This window comes from Microtus pennsylvanicus, chromosome 9 (genome assembly GCF_037038515.1).
Source record: "Microtus pennsylvanicus isolate mMicPen1 chromosome 9, mMicPen1.hap1, whole genome shotgun sequence".
NCBI lineage: Eukaryota > Metazoa > Chordata > Mammalia > Rodentia > Cricetidae > Microtus > Microtus pennsylvanicus.
Window position 1 is genome coordinate 94117159 of NC_134587.1, and position 19050 is coordinate 94136208.

Genomic DNA, 19050 nt, shown 5'->3' on the forward strand with positions numbered 1-19050 from the left:
AGATAGATAGGTAGATAGATAGATGGATGGATTTCATTATTTCATTTTTGGTGCAACTGCTCTCAGTTTTACATCCTTGGATTTGGAGTGAAAGTGAAGTCTTATTTCATAATTTAGAATTTTAGTTTTAAATACGTCTTCAATAGACAGAGTTATTTCTTTTAAAACAAAAGTACAAGAATAAGTATAGTGAAACTATTTCATTTTACTTTTTTATGAAGTAAAAAGCCATGGAAGCATCTAAGTCATTTTTATTGAAGATTTTTAATTTCTGTATTATTGGCAAAGTTGAATTTACAGAACTATCATCCTTATGCCACTTATACAGTTTTGATTATATTGGGATGTTATATTTATGGTTACAACCATAAGCTTAACTTTTGGTGAATGTTGGAGTCTAACCTGTACCTGCAATGACCATCATTGATGTATATTCATCATCACCATCATCATCATCATCATCATCATCAGCAGCAGCAGCAGCAGCAGCAGCAGCAGCAGCAGCAGCAGCAGCAGCAGCAGCAGCAGCAGGTTTGGTATCTCTCCCTTTATGCAGTTTCCAGGGCTCGAACTTAGGTCTTTAGTGTTTTACATCAAGTAATTTACCTTCTAAGCAATCTTGCCAGCTATTTCTTTACTCTTGAATGATTTGATTCAATTGCTTATAGTGTTTTTTCAAACTGTGTCCATTTTATGTTTAGTAAAAATGGAATGAATCTTATTCCCCCCCCCCTTTTTCAGATTCTCACTCCTTGATAACTAACAGGTCATGTCTGAGGTCTTTAAAATAATCAGTTTCTTTAATGTATAATTTCTTGGAATCCTCTCCTGCTTCCCTTCTTTAATTAGCCTCTTTCCCCATCCTTTCTTTCCTTTTCCTTTTTCACCATCTATCTTTCTTTTTCTAGCTCTTATTTTTTATGAGTTTTGTTTGGCTTTCCTTTATGATATTGCACTTGTATGTTTTTAAATGTAATAAATATATCTTTATTACTGTTTCCTATACCACCACTCCTCCCCGTTCCTTCCCGCTTCCCCTCCCAACTGAATCCAGTCCCTTTCTGTCTCTCAGAAACAAAACAGACATCTAAGGAATAACAATAAAATGAAATAAGACACATAAAAAACAAATAAATCTGAAGAGAGAGAGGAAGGATTGTACAAGCAGGAGAGGGGGGCCAAGGTCATCACAAGGGAACACACAGAAACAACTAACCTGTGCTCATAGGAACTCACAGACCAACAGCTAGGGAGCCTGTGTGGGACTGACCTAGGCCCGCTGCATGTGTGTAGCAGCTGTGTAGCTTGGTCTATTTATGGAACTCCTAGCAGTGGTATCAGGACCTGTCCCGAAAGCGCTCCCTGGCTTTAGTGAACCTATTCCTCAATTCCTCATACTGAGTTGGCTTACCCAGCCTTAATACAAAGGGAAAAACTTAGTTCTACCTCAACTTGATGTGCCATGCTTTGTTGACTCCCATTGGAGGCCTACCCCTTTCTGAACAGAAACACAGGAGTGGATGAGGAGAGGTAGTGGGGAGACAGGAAGGATGGGAGGAGAGGAGGGAGGAGAAATTTCAGCCAGGATGTAAAATACAAATGCAAAATGAAAAATTAATTACTGAAAAAGCCAAATCAGAATATTACAAAACACAGAACAAGAAAAGGAGTCAAGGAGAGAGTACAGGAAACTCATATATATTCAAAGACACACAGGTTTGTACACTCAGGAATCCCATAAAAATTCAAACCCAGAAGCCATGATATAGATGCAAAGGACCCGTAAAGACTAAATAAATAAATGGAAAAATTGTAAACATGCCCTGACTTACCATTATGAGACAAAGAACTTCCAAAGATGCTGCTGAGCCTATTTTCTGCTGCCCATCTACCGCTGGTCCTCTACCTCTGGACAGACAGCCTACCCTTAAGAGTAGTTTGTTTGCTAAGTGAGACTCCCTTAGGGAAAACTACATTTTCTTTTTTCCTTTTTTTAAAAATTTTTATTGAGAAAAAGAAAAAAAGGTTTCCGCCTCCCCCCAGCCTCTCATTGCCCTCCCCCTCCCCCCACTCCTCTCCCCCTCCCTCTCCAGTCCAAAGAGCAGTCAGGGTTCCCTGCCCTGTGGAAAGTCCAAGGTCCTCCCCCCTCCGTCCATGTCTAGGAAGGTGAACATCCAAACTGGCTAGGCTCCCACAAAGCCAGAACATGAATTAGGATCAAAACTCAGTGCCATTGTCCTTGGCTTCTCATCAGCCCTCATTGTTCGCCATGTTCAGAAAGTCCGGTTTTATCCCATGCTTTTTCAGTCACAGTCCAGCTGGCCTTGGTGAGCTCCCAATAGATCAGCCCCATTGTCTCAGTGGGTGGGTGCACCCCTCGTGGTCCTGACTTCCTTGCTCATGTTCTCCCTCCTTCTGCTCCTCATTGGGACCTTGGGAGCTCAGTCTGGTGCTCCAGTGTAGGTCTCTGTCTCTATCTCCATCCATCGCCAGATGAAGGTTCTATGGTGATATGCAAGATATTCGTCAGTATTGCTATAGGATAGGGTCATTTCAGGTTCCCTATCCTCAGCTGTCCAAGGAACTAACTGGGGACATCGCCTTGGGCTCCTGGGAGCCACTCTAGGTTCAAGTCTCTTGCCAACCCTAAGGTGGCTCCCTTAACTAAGATAGGGGAGCAGGGAAAACTACATTTTCATTTGCAAGTATCTACCAATTGGAGATAGCTTCTGGATTAGTGATGGGGTACGTGATCGTCTCTTTCAGTTCTAAGACCCCATCTGGTATAGAACTGTGCATGCCTTATGCATGTTCTCAGTCTCTGTGCGTTCATATGGGAATAAGACCTTTTATTAAAAAGTTTTTTTTTTAAATTTTAGAAGGCCTTGCTTCCTTTGTGTCCTCCAGCCTCTCTGGCTTTTACTTCTTTCTGCCTCCTCTTCTGCAGAGTTCTGTGAGCCCTAAAGGTAGGTGTTTGATGGAGACATCCTGTTTAGGGCTGAGTGTCCCAGGGTCTCTCAGTCTCTGCTTCTTTTCTGGCTGTTGGTCTCAATACTAGTTCCCATTTGCTTCAGGAGGAAGCTTCTCTGATGATGGCTGATCAAGGAACTGATCTATGAGTATAAAAGTATGTCATTGGGAGTTATTTTGTTCCTTTTGCAAAATAGTATTATTTGTCTTTCCCCTAGTTCCCTGGCCTATCTTGTCTCAGATTCTTGGTCACTCAAGCACTAATATATATATATATATATATATATATATATATATATATATGGGCGCTATCTCATGGAGTAGGCCTCAGATCTAATCAAATAGTCATTGGTTATGCCCACTACTGCAACAGCTGGCCACTCCTGTAGATGCAAGGATTTGTAGCTGGGTTGATGCTTACCTTTCTTTTTCAGCAGTGTATCGAGTACCTTCATGTACCATGAATACTATTAGCTCATGGAGTGAAGGCTCTAGGTAGACACTAGCTTCACTTCTCCATGTTTGATGAGTTATGCAGCTGTTATCTTTAGGAGTAGGGCCTTCCTATGAGTTTGTGGAGAGCCACCAATAGCTTTGACAGTACTCTGAGCTGTTCCAGCATTCCCATAGAACCCCTTTGCTATTTCTCATTGTTTTTGTTGAAACTTCACGTTCCTGTTACAATGTAGATTGCTTTATTTTTGTTTCTCATTTCTTAGAGTTGCGTGCCATACTTTGGCACTGCTTTGTTCTTAGGTCATACTTGTGAAAAATTTCATCATAAATCCTTGATATGAATTGGACTTGGTGGTGGGCCATTGTAAGTCTAGCACTTCGAATACTAAAGCTAGAAGGCTGAGAGCTCAAGGTCAGCTTAAACTCCATAGCGAGGCCATCTCGAAACACTATGGAAACATAATAAATCATTGATGTTATATAAAGTTATATTTTAGATATTCTTTCCTGTTCATAGACTTAAAGATTTTTGATAAAACCTTCAGCAAATTGATCTCTGATAAATCACTACTTATAAGTTGTTCTCCATATTTCCAATGTGTGTTGTTTATTAAAAAATATAAACTTTTAATTCTTAATGATAGAATAATCACTTAGTCATGTAAAGGCAGGTTAATGCTTCATCATCTTACATAATGAAATATTTGTTCAAAGTCCATTTTTCATCATCATCCTCATCACCACCACCACATCATCTTCATAATCATTATTCTTTAATATATTACAACCCAGCTGCAGTTTTCCATCCCTCCCCTTTCTTGATTTTCCCCTCCCATCTCCCATCTCCCTTCTCCCCCAGCACCACTCCCCTTCCATCTCCCTTCAGAATAAAAAGCAGTCTCCCCCAGGGACAGTAACCAAAAACAGTCTAATATGCTACAATAAGACCATATCACATCAAGGTTGAAATTTTCTAAGTGGATTGACATAATTACTACAAGAAACACTGAGTCCCTGTGCACCGTTTGTACCTGGGGGAAAAGGAGTACCTTTCTTTGTGTCATACCATATCTAAAAGTCATTCAAGATTAGAACCATATTTTTGAAAACTTTAAAAGAAACCAAAACTGAACCAAAATAAATAAACAAGTAAACAAAAACCAGAACATTCAGCATTCTGAAATCTCACAACTCTGGAAGGCAATTTAGCATTATTTACATAAATGTATTTCATTTCCTAATAACTCATACCTGGAAAGTAATAGTGCAACTTTATACCGATATCTAATAAACAAACAATATTAGCAATTAAAGGGTTGTTGATGACAGCAAATGGCTGGATATTGCTCAAATATATAACGCAAACAAATTGTCACAATAATTGTCAATTATTATGACATAATAATTACTATGACATATGAATTATTATTCATAGTAAAGAACTGGAAAAGATACTTGATATTTAAATGCTAAATCTCCAAGAATATTGTATTTAAATGAAAAAGACAGAAATACCTTATTGACAGTAAAATATAGTTAGTGAAAAAATAAAGGATAGTATATATCCAACATTGCTTGTATATTAACATAAAAGAATATATGCAAATTTGTAAAAAAAACTGCACACATAAGGGATGGATAGAGTTAGATGTGGGAGTTTTCTTTTAGCCTATGCTTTAGTTTTATTTTTGAGTTATACAAGTATATTACTGCAAAAATAAAATTCATATATATATATATATATATATGCTTACATATGTGTTTGTGAGTTGTTTTTCTTATATTTCATCTTATTTTTGAGGCACTATAAAGATGGACTTGAAATAACTTTATAGCTTTATAGCTAAGGCCAACCTTGACCTAAAATTCTTGCCTCACTCCCCTGCATGTTAGGATTATGGAAAGGACTGCTGCACCCAACTCATGTAAGGTTATTGTTCCGGCTGGGTGAAGTGTCCACAGTCATCCTTACACAGAACTGCTGGAACGGTCTGCAAGAGACTAGTGTGCGATTGGGTCTGCTTACATTCCTTCCTGGTGGGAAAGGGACTGTCACAGGACTCCAGAGTTTCACAAGACCCTCTTTAAGCCTTTGTGAGACCTCCACAAGGCCCCTTCGCTTCCTGACCTTCTAATTGCCACAGTGCAAGAGGAAAATAAATGATTGGCTGTAGTGTGACGTATTGGCGGCGCGCTATCATGAGTTTCCCATGCTCCTCTAAGTAATCGTAATAAATTACTGCTTCACCAAGTTGAAAGTGGATGGAATTGTTTCTGCATAATCTGTCACTGCCTGAGATGTCTACCTTTTCCTCTAGGTAAAGCCACGCAACAGGTTAGTACACACATATGTGTTTATACATCCTAGATGCAGCTTTAAAATCCTGCATGAGAAAGGGTCTCCTGGAATTCAGTTAAATAAATATATGAAGCTATGATGTTTTCTTTTAGCATGTGACTGACAAGACCTGAATGCTGTCTGAATCTTGAGTTTTGATTTTTTGTTTTCTTTTAGGATCTTCCCCTACCTCTTCTCTCCTTAAACCCCTTGTTTCTTCCATTTCTCTCCCCCTCCTTTCAGAGTTTTTTTTTCTCCTTAGTTCTCCCTAACATGACTAATTTCAGATTTGAGGCTAAGATAAAAATGTATAGTTATTGCGCCACCCCTCTTTTTTAAATTGATTTTTATTGAGCTCTACATTTTTCTCTGTTCCCCTCCCTGCCTCTCCCCACCCCTTCAACCCTCTCTCAAGGTCCCCATGCTCCCAGTTTATTCTGGAGATCTTGTCTTTTTCTACTTCCCATGTAGATTAGATCTATGCATGTCTCTCTTAGGGTCCTCGTTGTTGTCTTGAATTTTTCAGGCAAATGGATGGAGCTAGAAAACATAATTTGGAGTGAGGTAACGCAGATCCAGAAAGACAATTATCACATGTACTCATTCATAAGTCATTTTTAAACATAAAGCAAAGAAAACCAGCCAATAAATCACAATCCTAGAGAACCTAAACACCCCTCTTTTTTGTTTTTTGGGTTTGGTTATCTAAGACAAGGTTTCTCTGTGTAACATCCCTGTCCATGCTGGGATGTCACTTGTAGATCATGCTGGACCCAAACTCACAGACTGCCTCTGCCTCCTGTGTGCGGGGATTAAAGGAATCCGCTGCCACTACCCAATTCCTACTTTTTAAAATATAAAATCTCATCAGGATCCACATTCTTTACTTTTTGTGTGATCCCTCAATATAAACCTAAGTGAATACTTCCTAAGCTTTTTTCTTTTTCTTAATTACTTGATTCTTTTTTCTCTAAATTAAAAAAAAATCATTATGTATTTATTTTGCATGTATTTTTTTTCTCTGCATGTATGTCTGCACATTCAGAGGCCCAAGAGAGCTTTGGATTCTTTGAAATGGCAGCTGAATATGATAATAAGCTACCATGTGTGTGCTGGAACTCAAATTCCAGACCTCTGGGTGAGCAGCAAATTCTCTCAACCGCTGAGACATCTCTCCAGTCTCCATTTTCTCTACGTTTTGAGAAATTCCCATGTCTTACCATTTCCTTCACCAAAATGTGATCCTGACATATAAATACAGATTAAATGAGTGAATGACATGTACTATATGTTGGTGGGAGGAAAAAAATTAAGAGATCTAAACAAAAAAGACTGCATCCATATTATGGAATTTATAGCTGAGATATATGTTCTTTTAAACTTCACACTCCCTGCTATCCATCATCTCCTCCTCAAAAACCCCAAAGATCTCTCTCATTAAAAGGCAATAAAAATGTAGGAAAAGCTCCTAAAAATAGGTCTCCTGTCTTTCTCTTCGCTGGCCTTTCCAAAGATGTATAAACTAAGAACAGTGTAAGACAAATGCTTTCTACTGAACCTTCACACACAAAATCCAACTCATTTATCAAGAACAGAGGGATCTCTAAATAGGAATGTGTATAAACAAGGAGAGTTTTAAGCCATCTACCATGCAACTCCTTTTTGAAAATTTGAAGGAAATACGGGGACTATTTTATCTAGTAGACTGTATAATAAGGAAATTATATAAAGTACCAATGTGCTCTCAAAATCAGAGTGATGGATTTTCAAGTTTGGAAGCAGGGGAAGGCTCAGTGATTTAGCAGTCCCCTCTCCAACTCCACACTATCTATCTTGTGCTCTGTAGCTTAGTCCATCAAACTTAGTAAGCTTAACACAGAAGGTTTTTTTTTGTGCCTAAATTAAGCTTTAAATTTTTTAGTACCATTCTTGTTTTTTTAAATGGTTATGTTGGTTTTTTTAATATTGACTTACAGCTTTATACGTGGACACATCAATGAAGAACTTGTCAATTATTTAATATTTTACAAAATAATGTTCTATATGATGCCATACAATCTACTGCTTTAGTCAATGCCCTCTCCCTTCCTAGATTATAAACAAAGCATCTTTATATGACTACTGACTCATCTCTTTATTTATGTTGATTTAACATTTCTCAGAACACACTGCCACATACTAGCACTAATCTGCATGAACTGTTTAATTTTTGAAGATATATTGATTTTATCACTGATTTTCTTTCATTTCTGAAGTTATTTTCCACATTGTTTGATACGTACAACTAAACTTAAGTCTTAAAGCTTTAAGAGCCTATCTACTTCAGTAAATGAATGTTGTATAATTAATAAAAACCGAGACAGATATTGGGGTTCAACCTGAAGGTCAGAAAAGCAAAACAGCCAGTCACTGGCTCTTACCTCAATTACCTCAACCTCAGTCCAACATGGCTTTCCTGCTTCCAGGAATCTCAGAATGAGACTGCGCCTGAGAGTTGTCTCTTCCTGTCTTATATTCTTCTCTAGTTCTCAGATTAAAGATGTGTACCACTACTGCTTAGTTTCTATGGCTACTGGGATTAAAGGTGTGTGTCACCACTGCCTGGTAGTAAGAATGATCAGTGCAGCTGTTTTACTCTGATCTTTAGGCAATTTTTATTTATTAAAATACAAATGAAATATCACTACAAATGAAGGTCATTGAATCAGAGTTTCAACTCTCTAGCTGAGAATTTATAATCATCACACTTTAGGATGATTCTTTTTCCTAGATTGAAAAGGTTTTCCTGCGTGCTCAACCCTCAGCTCTGCTTTATAAAGAATGTTCCAGTTCTTACCTCTAGATCTTTGAACAAGTGTGGGCTGGTTATTTTCTTCCACTTTGCTCTTTTCTAAAACACTGTCTTTCTTCTATCCATCCATCTCATTCTCCTTCAAAGCCTCGGCCAATTTTCTCGCAGGTCTTTGAGGCCTCCCTCCCAATCCTTTCTCTGCTTTTTTTAAATTAAGGTAATTATAATATTGCAATCAGTTGTATACTTGGAAACCATAAAATTTTCCACTGAAGTTTCTTTTACCAGGAAAGAGTAGATGTCATATCAAACTGACAAGGAACAAACAATGTCTCACATGTTTCTTTAAAATTATAGTATGTTTTAAAATACCATCTTGAATGTAATCCAAACAATGCTAATTTCCAGGATGTCCAGCTATTGGTCAATCTAACATCTACAGGAGAAATTAGAAATATTTGATAAGATACATAGTTTACCACATATTAACTTTATATGGGGTAAGTGAAACTGAATTAGAATCACTCTTCTTGAAGAAGAAGGGTGGGTTCTTAGATTTAGTAGATCAGGAGAAGATCTCAGAAAGGGAAAGAAGAGATGGAATAGAAGAGAGAGAAGGGGGACAGAAAAAGAGAAATGTAGTGAAGAGGCGAGTATGTCTGCTTTTCATCCCGCCCGGTTTCCGCACGGCTAGCTTAGCCCCAGAATAATTACATGGAAACTGTATTCATTTAAACATTGCCTGGCCCATTAGTTTTAGCCTTTTATTGGCTAATTCTAACATCTTGTTTTAGCCCATATTTAGTAATCTGTGTAGCACCACGAGGTGGTGGCTTACTGGGAAAGATCTTACCTTGCTTCTTTCTTTATTAACCAATGAAATTAACACATAGAGAGAAGACCCACCTACATCAGAGAAAGATCATGCTGCTTTCTCCCACTCTCTCTTTCTGGAGGAATATTTTCCTACTAGCAACTGTTTCTTCCACTGCGAAATTTTCAACTGCGAAATTTCAGACCTGATAGTTGCCTGAAGTTACTCATCATTGGAAGGTGGAATCATGACCATGAGTCACATGGGTGATGTTGATTTTTTTTACCTGAAAACTAAATAATTCTTCATACCTTCTCTTTATAGTCTGCTGAAGAAAGGAATTGGTGCATGACCTCACAAATCAATACCGGCAAAGGAGGACAAATTTTCTTTGCTGGTATGAAATCAGGAGAAACACATTTGAAATGATAGTTTGGACTATAGTTACATACTTTACCCATAGGTGTAAAGAGTTTTAGTATTGATGATCTCCAATTATGAGTAAGAATTAACAGGTAACATCAAATAAATTATTGATCTGTATTCTGGTGTAGGAGGTCCTTCTCTCTATGTGTTGCTTTCATTGGTTTAATAAAGAAACTGCCTTGGCCTTTTGATAGGGCAGAACTTAGATAGGTGGAGTAGACCAAACTGAATGCTGGGAAGAAGGGCAGTGTGGCAGACACCATGAATCTCCTGCCTGAGACGGACGTTGCTTAGAATCTTGCCAGTAAGCCACAGTCACATGGTGATACACAGATTTAATAGAAATGGATTAATCAAGATGTGAGAATTAGCCAATAAGAGGCTAGAGCTAATGGGCCAGGCAGTGATTTAATTAAAACAATTTCTGTGTGATTATTTCAGGGGTTAAGCTTGCTGGCTGCTGGGATAAGAAGCAGGCCCGTTCCTCCTACAACAGAACAGTGCCCCTGTAACAGTATTTCATATCAATGATGTTGCTATTGTTTGAAATATAATGAAAATATTCAAATCTAAATTTGTAGTGTCTCAATAACTAAATTTTGTCATTTTGCTATAGAAAACAACAAAATTGCCGGATGGTGATGGTGCACACCTTTAATCCCAGCACTCGGGAGGCAGAGGCAGGCAGATCTCTGTGAGTCTGAGGCCAGCCTGGTCTACAAGAACTAGTTTCAGGACAGGCACCAAAGTTACACAGAAAAACCCTGTCTCAAAAAAACCAAAATATTAAACTCAAGTTAAGAGACACAGAGGAAGCCTGGCAGCAGTGGCACACGCCTTTGATCCCAGCACTCAGGAGGCAGAGGCAGGAGGATCTCTGTGAGTTCCAGGCCAAACTTGTCTACAGAGTGAGTTCTAGGAGAGCATGGGTACACAGAGAAACCCTGTCTCAAAAATACCAAGAAAGAGACAAAGAGAGAGAGACAGAAAGACAGAGAGAAAGAGCAGCTATGTGAGGAGAGCCCCACAGTGACATGATTGCATACACTTCCTAATGGAACGGTTGCAAGCCTTCTTTCATAAAGTAGACTTGAAGTCCTTAGCTCATCTAATCATCCTTATTCTTTTAAAGCCCACATTGCTTTGAATTACTGGGTCTTCTTTATGTTAGAATCCTTGGCTTCAGAGTTAGTCTTCTGTGACATCTTCTTATTTCTCTTTCTGAACCTTTGGTATATCTTTTAATGAGACCAGAAAGCATGATTCAAACGTTGCTATTATATTCCCTAGTATGACACATGTTTGACATTCAAATATTATTGACCAAGTTAAATAATGTTATAGTACTCAGTGGGGGAGGGAAACATGAGTCTGAAAGCTGTTTTCCTTCCTTCTCTTTGCTTTCATGTTTGTAAGTTGTATAGTGATATATCCTTATCTAAGGTTTTGTTTATTCAATGTACAAAATACTAGGCAATGTGTCATCATGGAGAATGCTTCCCTTAGGTTGAGGACATGGTCTGCTCCATTTCTTTCCTTCCAGGGCTACTGCATGAATAACCTCTGGTTTGAGTCTTACAACACTTAGCCTTTGCTCTCTTCTTATTAATGGCATTTACTCCCCTACTTTTGACATTTAATTGCTTTGTATTTTAAACTTCCATTCCATTTTTTAAAGTTCAACTTATGTATTTTTAATACCCCTATTTGTTTTCTCTCTTTTAAACATGATCAAATATAACTGTGTGGCCACTCTCCTTTCTCCATTCTCAGGGGGTCTTAAGTAGAGGGGTATTTTACAAATTTTCTTATCTTTTTTTTTCATTTAAGGTCTTTTTCTTCTCTATTCCATCCATTGACTTCCTTCTTGTTTCTTTGGACCTTTCTCTTCTATGTTAGGGTCTTTCCTCAAATATCTGGTGACCCTGGGGGATGTCTAAAATTGAAGAAATTATTCAATATCTAGTATCAGTTGAGTGCCTACTGTCTCAGATGCATTCTTCTTCTGGGAGCTTCAAACTCATCAGTGTAGACCTGGCAGGGTTTCAATAGATTTGGATGAAGAGTAGTTGAGATCATGATGCTCTTATCTTGCACCATGTGATGTCTTTAAAACATGTCTGTCTCCTTCCTGGATGGTGGGTGCTTGGTTTTCCTTGTTCTAGAAGTGAGGCAGATTCCATTTGTCTAGTAGATTGCATATTAGTTGTGCAGAGGGATTAGTGAAAGTAGACAGCTGTTGTGGGAATGCTGTGGACAACCAACCTAATCCGTTGCCTGGGTGCTCACTCACAGGGACTGTCTGGGTGCCTATGCCCCTAAGGGTCCAAAGCCTGTGCATGGTGAGTTCTCTCTGACTGGGGACCTCTATTATCTGTCCTGCGCTGCCCCACTTCCCACCCACCTAAAGCTAATGACCATTTTTAAACCTACCCACTGATCATTTCAGAAACCTCTGGTTACTGTACAGCACCCAGACAAGCTCCACAAATGCAACGTGTATGTTTGGTAGAATAAACTATGTTATTAAAATAAACAAATAAGCAAAACCCAGCATACCGGAGATTGTTTCAATTAATAGACAGGGATTATTAACTCATTTACACCTCACAGCTTTCCCATGAAGTCTGAGAAGCAGGGCAAGACTGCCATACAGATCACCACAGAAAGAAGAATGAGCTGAGAGGCAGAAACAAAGTGTTCTGTTCAGGCTTTGTCGTGCATTTAAAGAATACATGACACTGATCATCCTTGTTTCCCCACTGGTTGTCAAATTCAGTGAAAGCATATCCACATTGACCATCCAAATGTGTTTCCTCCTAGTAATTACATAAGCACTTATGTATAAACAGAATTTTCTGTCCTGCTGGCCAGTTCCCAAAAAAAATCACAGAGACTTATTACTAATTATAAATGCTCATTCAATAGCTTAGTCTTGTTTTCAGTTAGTCTTATAACCTAAATTACCCCATTTCTACTAATCAAAGTGCTGCCCCAGCGCTTGTTTACCTCTTGCACATACTTCCCATCCTGCTCACTCTGCATTTCATGGTGCCTCCTCCAACTCCTCCCTTCCTCTCCCCAGCATTTTCTCTGCCTTGAAAATCTTGCCTAGATTTTTATTAACAATGAGCAACACATCTTCACAGTGTACAGAAGAATTATTCCACACCACTTATGTGGTTCTTGTATGTCTTGGGCCCTTATAAATGCTTTATATATGCTCTACGTTTACAAGTATTAGCAAACATTTTATATATATACATATATACATAATTTTTTACACATAAATTTTTGAAGCTTCACTACAGCAATGACTACTATTACTGTTCTTATTTTATAGATGAAAATTGAGATGAAGTCAGTTTGGGCATTAGAAATATTGGCTATGAAATCAAGAAATATGCCCCTAGAATCTTGATCTCATATGTGAGCACTGTACTGTGTATGCTTCTGTACAAACTCTTCCAGCTTTTTGCCATCCTTCCTACAATGCAGGCCCTGCTCATTATCCAAGGCCTGCTTGCTTTATAAACCCACACATAACCATGCCTGCTCACATGAATTTCCTTACTCTTGAAACACATATGCTGTGTTTCTGGATTATATAACATTTTTGTTCTCTTGGTTTTTGTTTTTTTAAAGATGTAAGTCTTTCTTCCCTATTAATAGCAAATCTCCAGAAGAATAAAATTCCCAGAAACCCTTATCAAAATAATAAGCCCTCTTACTGTTAGTGAGTACACTTATCAAAATAGTAAGTTTGCCTTGTAAAAACCTGCTGACTGCAGTCTGACTTGAGCATGTAGTAGATTAAGACCATGACTCAGTATGTGGAACATTCCAGACTTCTAGGATCTACTTGACAAAAGTGCTTTAGTATTACAGCCCCTGCTATAGTTGATCTGTCATTAGCACAGTAGTAGATCCTATACACTGTGTTTGAAATAAAACACAGTGGACCTGGATAGCAGGGTTTCACTTTGGATTCCATCTTTCTTGGGCAAACACAAGGTAATTCTTCCTTGTTCCAAATTGCTCAGACAATGGAGAGTGGGATAACGACAGCTGTTTACACCTGTGTAGCATGTTAATAGGTTTCTTTCTAGACCAGTGTTCTATATATTATAAGCATGATTTTTCATTGTCATTATTGATAAGTAAACATATATTGCAAGCATACATAAAATTCTATTTTTAAAATATATCTGAAAATTTTTACAAAAAACTTTTTGTTTTATACATGTGTGTGTGTCAGTGTGTGTATGGATTTCATATATACATGATTTATATGAACTATATATATATATACATAGTTTTTGAGAATACATGAATATGTTGTATCTACAGTATTTCAACTCCCTTTTTCTCTCCCTTCTATGTTGCCCCCCACTCCCTTCAGATGCTGACCTCTTCTTAAATTGTGAACATTTTATAGATACAAAGCTGAGTCTGATTAGCCAATTAGTTCTGGCCAACATATGTGTATTTAAGGCTGACCACTTAATATTGAATAGCCTATTGGGACGTCTACCCTGGAGAAATCTAATTCACCCTCAGAAGCTACTGATACCTTGGAGCTCTTCACCTAGGAGCGGGGCCTTGTGAAGTTTTTCCCTTCCATGGTGACAATCACCATTTCAGTGGGAACATTTACTAACAATTAATTTCGGATATATCAGTGTCCTAAAATCTGACATTTCCACCACAGCAAACATGTTTGTACTTTGCATGCCTTCACAAGTAGGGGTTGTGAGTTAAGATACCCTTGGGTAGCTTATAGATAACATTTTTATGAAAAAAGATGACCTTTTTGCAAATCAAAAATAATAATCCCTGGAAAAGATTATGTATAATTCTATCTTTTAAAGACTCATATATGTACGTGTGCGTATGTTTTTCTTTCTGTCTGTTTGCATATATAGAAAGTTACCTAATCTGAGAACAGCTCACAAGAATTTTCATATAACTATGATACATTTTATAAGCTCTTGCTGAACACAAGCATTCTGAGACATCTGAAAGAGTCATTTTGGTTTTTCTGGTAAATATTCTGTGATTTACAGCTTCCCATTTATGGTAGGATTTGGGTTAGGAAATTATATGACAGCAGTGTGATTACATCAGTGAAGATTTAGATAATGTTCTTCCAATTGGATAAGTCAATCTGATTGTACTGAAGGGATGTCTTGCTTCTTAGGCCTACTGAAATCTGTACACAATAAATCTTATGTTTTAAGTGTATTACAAAGCATAAATATTTTCTCCTATATGATCTCATTTTGATTTAGGTCCAGATGCCCAAAAATTCATTTTATTAAACATGTGAGTGTATGCACACACATATGCATGCATACACACACACAACACTTTTTATGTCAACTTCAGATAAACTAAAATATACTTATATATCAACAAACACCCATTTAACAAACAGAAGTGTTTTATTTCTGTTTAGTTTGTTTTTTTCTTTGACATTGGAGGTTTGAGGACTCATAATTAATAATTCCATTTAGTATACTAGTCAATCTTTAAGTTTTTGTGAATTGTTTTCTGGATAATAAGTATTACAACTTTAGACACAAATGTCTTTTCTATGGTATGAAACAAGCAGTCCCCCTCTCTTGTCGAGAATAACACTGGCCAACCTAAATGCTGAGTCAACATTTGGGTGTGAAGATGACAAGGGAGCAAACAAAGCTGAGTCTCTAGCTGTCTATAACTACATCAGGAAACCTGTGCTTACAATTGATGCAATCTAGGGGTGAGGATCATTTTCACATCTGCCACTCCAGTTATCAATAGTAATAATTCATTGATGTTTTTAAATTTTTGGCTTTGTATAATTAAGGAAGACAACAAAACCAAGTTCAAATATCAAAACTCTAACATCAACTGCAAAAGGGCATAAATAAACATCACCAAAAGAATTCTAGCATCAAACATTTAAAGTATAAGCAATCAGTAATAAAAAAATTAAAGAAAAGATTTCCTGGCTTGAACAGCAGCACATACAAACTAAGATTTTCAGGCTGCTCATAATTCCTAGCGAACTGTTTAAAAAGAGACAGGAAGTGCAAACAGTTTAGAATTCCATGTCTGTCATCCTGGTAAGGGAGACCTGGAATTGCAGGCATTAGTTAATGAAATGTTTCTTAGTCTTTTTGTTAATACTGGTCTGCAAAGCAAGATTTTACCAACACCATTTCTTTATAGCTTCCTGATAGGCCTTAACATAAATGTTCAGGGAAGTCTAAGTGGAAGTAGGCATGCCTGTTACACTTACAAGCTTATTTGGGGGAAGTTGTGGCTCTGATTGTACTTTGTCTGCATTTGTTGATGCAGCATACAAATCTTTACAGAGGTGTTATTTTCCTGCCGAGATGTTTGCATCGTGAACTTTAGAGAACATTCACACCAAAGAGAAGAAAATAGTAGGTAGTTGAATGTTGAAGTCTGCTTTCCTCTTGTCTGATAACCCCCCATTTTATCATTATTTAAGAGAAGCAAAGACCATTAGAGAAAGCTAATTGCCTTCATAGTCTTCAGATTATAATGATGCTACTGATAGGAGAATTAAGGTAAATTGCATTCTCAAAATGGTTCTGGGAACATACCACTTCCAGTAATGTTTTTATCAAGCAGAACTAAAAGCAGAGAGGGCAAGGATGCACTTAAAGGCAATTATCCATCAACGTTGGAAAACGTAGTTAGCAGATTAAGAGAGTCGAGTATATGCAATATATCTTGATTGCAACAAAGCAGTTGATGTAACATTATTCAATTTGCTAGCTGAATTCATTTAAATTGGCTTAGGCAGAAGTATAGTCAAATGAACTACCAGCTATCAAAAGAGTCATAAATAATAGATAACAATAAACACATTTGTTTTACATGTTCCTAATTTAGTTACCCCTCCGATCCCTTCAGAACAGAATATGACAGTTAATATAATAGATGATACCCACAAGTTATCTTAGGATCTTTTAGGAATCCCATCTGTTCTACAAACTTGCAAGGGCCCATTACGTTACCAACAACAACTCCCATTATTCAGAGCTTATTTTATTTATCTATAGTGAGTTTTTAGCTCCCCTTACATTTCTGTTTGTGTGTCAGGAGTTTTTCTAAATGGAAAATATCATGAGTAGCAGTACAAGGGAGTGGAAACAGCCTTTGCCTCCATACATACACGTTACTTACTGGCCCTTCCTTGCTGGTTGGTGGAGGTGCATGGTTCAAGGAGCAGTTTCCTTTCCTGCCCCCAATAATCACCTTAATGAAGGAGTAACTTACCCTAAATGTGGACTGACCACTTGAAGATATAATAACCAAACCAAGAGTTTCCATATAGTCCTTGAAAACCTAACCTGTAAAACAGACACACTTGAAGACAACATGACCTTATTCAAAGAAAGGAGACTGTGTAAGACACACAAGGACTTTCCCAGCTCGGGAACATAGTCATCAGTAACATACCTGCCTTGCAAGCATAAGGGACTGGTTCAGGTGCCCAGCATCCGCACATAACTGGGTGTGGCCATATGTATGTATCTTAAGCACTGGAGAAGTAGAAACAGGTGGTTCCTCAGAGCTAATCAGCCATCCAGTCTTGCCAGTTAGTGAACACAAGGCCTGGCAAGAGACCCTGTTTCAAGAGATGAAATGAGTAGCTATAGAGGAAAGCACCCAATGTTAGCAATACAGCCTTGTGGCGCGTGCACGCAAACACACACACACACACACACACACACTGACACTATACACAAAAATCTTAGGAAACGTTTAGTATCTATCTGTCTATCTATCATCTATCTATCATCTATCTATCTATCTATCTATCTATCTATCATCTATCTATCTATCTATCTATCTATCTATCTATCACTTTTCATCTTTCTATTTACCTATCATCTGTCTGTCATTTTGAGAATGTCTTCCTATAAAGCTCACACTGGTTTATTCCCCTGCCTCAGTTTCCCAAAGGTTGGGATTATAAATTTTACCACCATGTCCAATGCTTTTTTTGTGTGTTTAAGTGAGTAGTCCTTCTGTTACTTTCAAGGATAATGTTTCTCAGCATGGTGATTGGCTCTGGGGATACTCAGTGAAGGTCTAGAAGAGAGGGCAGATCATAATAAACTTTACTGTATCTTTGAGTCATCTTCTGGGGCCTGGTGAAGTTAAAAAGTACTGAGCCAATATTTATATAATTATAAGAAATAAAAAATGTATATAGCATAAGCTACACAAGTGAAACAAGAAAAGATTTTGATGGTAAAAATACAGAAAATCATGTGTGTGGCACAGCTGGGCAAATAGGGCACTTGCCAAGCCTACTGACCTGATTTTTATTTTTGATACCCTCATGGTGGAAGCAGATACCAGACTCCCACATGTTGTCTGAACCTCAGTGCTGTGGCATGTCTACCTCTCTCCACACATAATACATAAAATTTCAAAACAAAATAAAAAAAAAACTTGTAAAGGAGACACAGCAAAGTTTAACAAAGTTTGGCATCTGATAATGGGGTGAGGACATGGGAAGAAAGAAGCTTTGGGGAAAATGATAGGAATCTCTACATACAGAGAGAATGGGCATTTGTGATGCTATTATACACCCCATCCCTTTTCTGTGCTTGTCTCACACCCTGAATGTCCTGGGAAAGTAAGACAGTGACATGATTATATAATTTCTGAAGCTGAAATAGCAACACGAGAGGGTGTGATTTCCAATGTCCCCGTGTCCCCATTTCCAAGTTATTTAAAATGGAATATAATCTACGATAGAGAATAGGAAGCAAGAAACTACATGACTCTGATCTTCTTGGCCAGGAAGAAGGGTTTTTTTTTTTTTTTTTGAATCATGACAGAAAGCTTTAGAGACAGAAATGACTGTAATTGCATTTAAATGTAGCCAAGAAAGAGTGAGTGCAACACAGAGGAAAAATTTGATTTTCTCACTATTGATATGGTTGTAGACAAATTATTTAACCATTATGAATATCTTTCCTTATCTGCACCATGCAGAAAATAAGTCACATTTCTCAGAATTGTCATGAATATAAAGTAAAATAACATATAAAATGCTTGATTTAATAACTACTTCTAATACGCATTTCTGAAATGGCAACTATTCTTTTTATTAAATCTTATTTCTTTGGAGTCAAAGCAAACAATGAGGACTGGGCAAGTTACATTGTTGTTATTTTTCTATTATATAAGAATACCAGATGATATAAATGCATAGTTTTA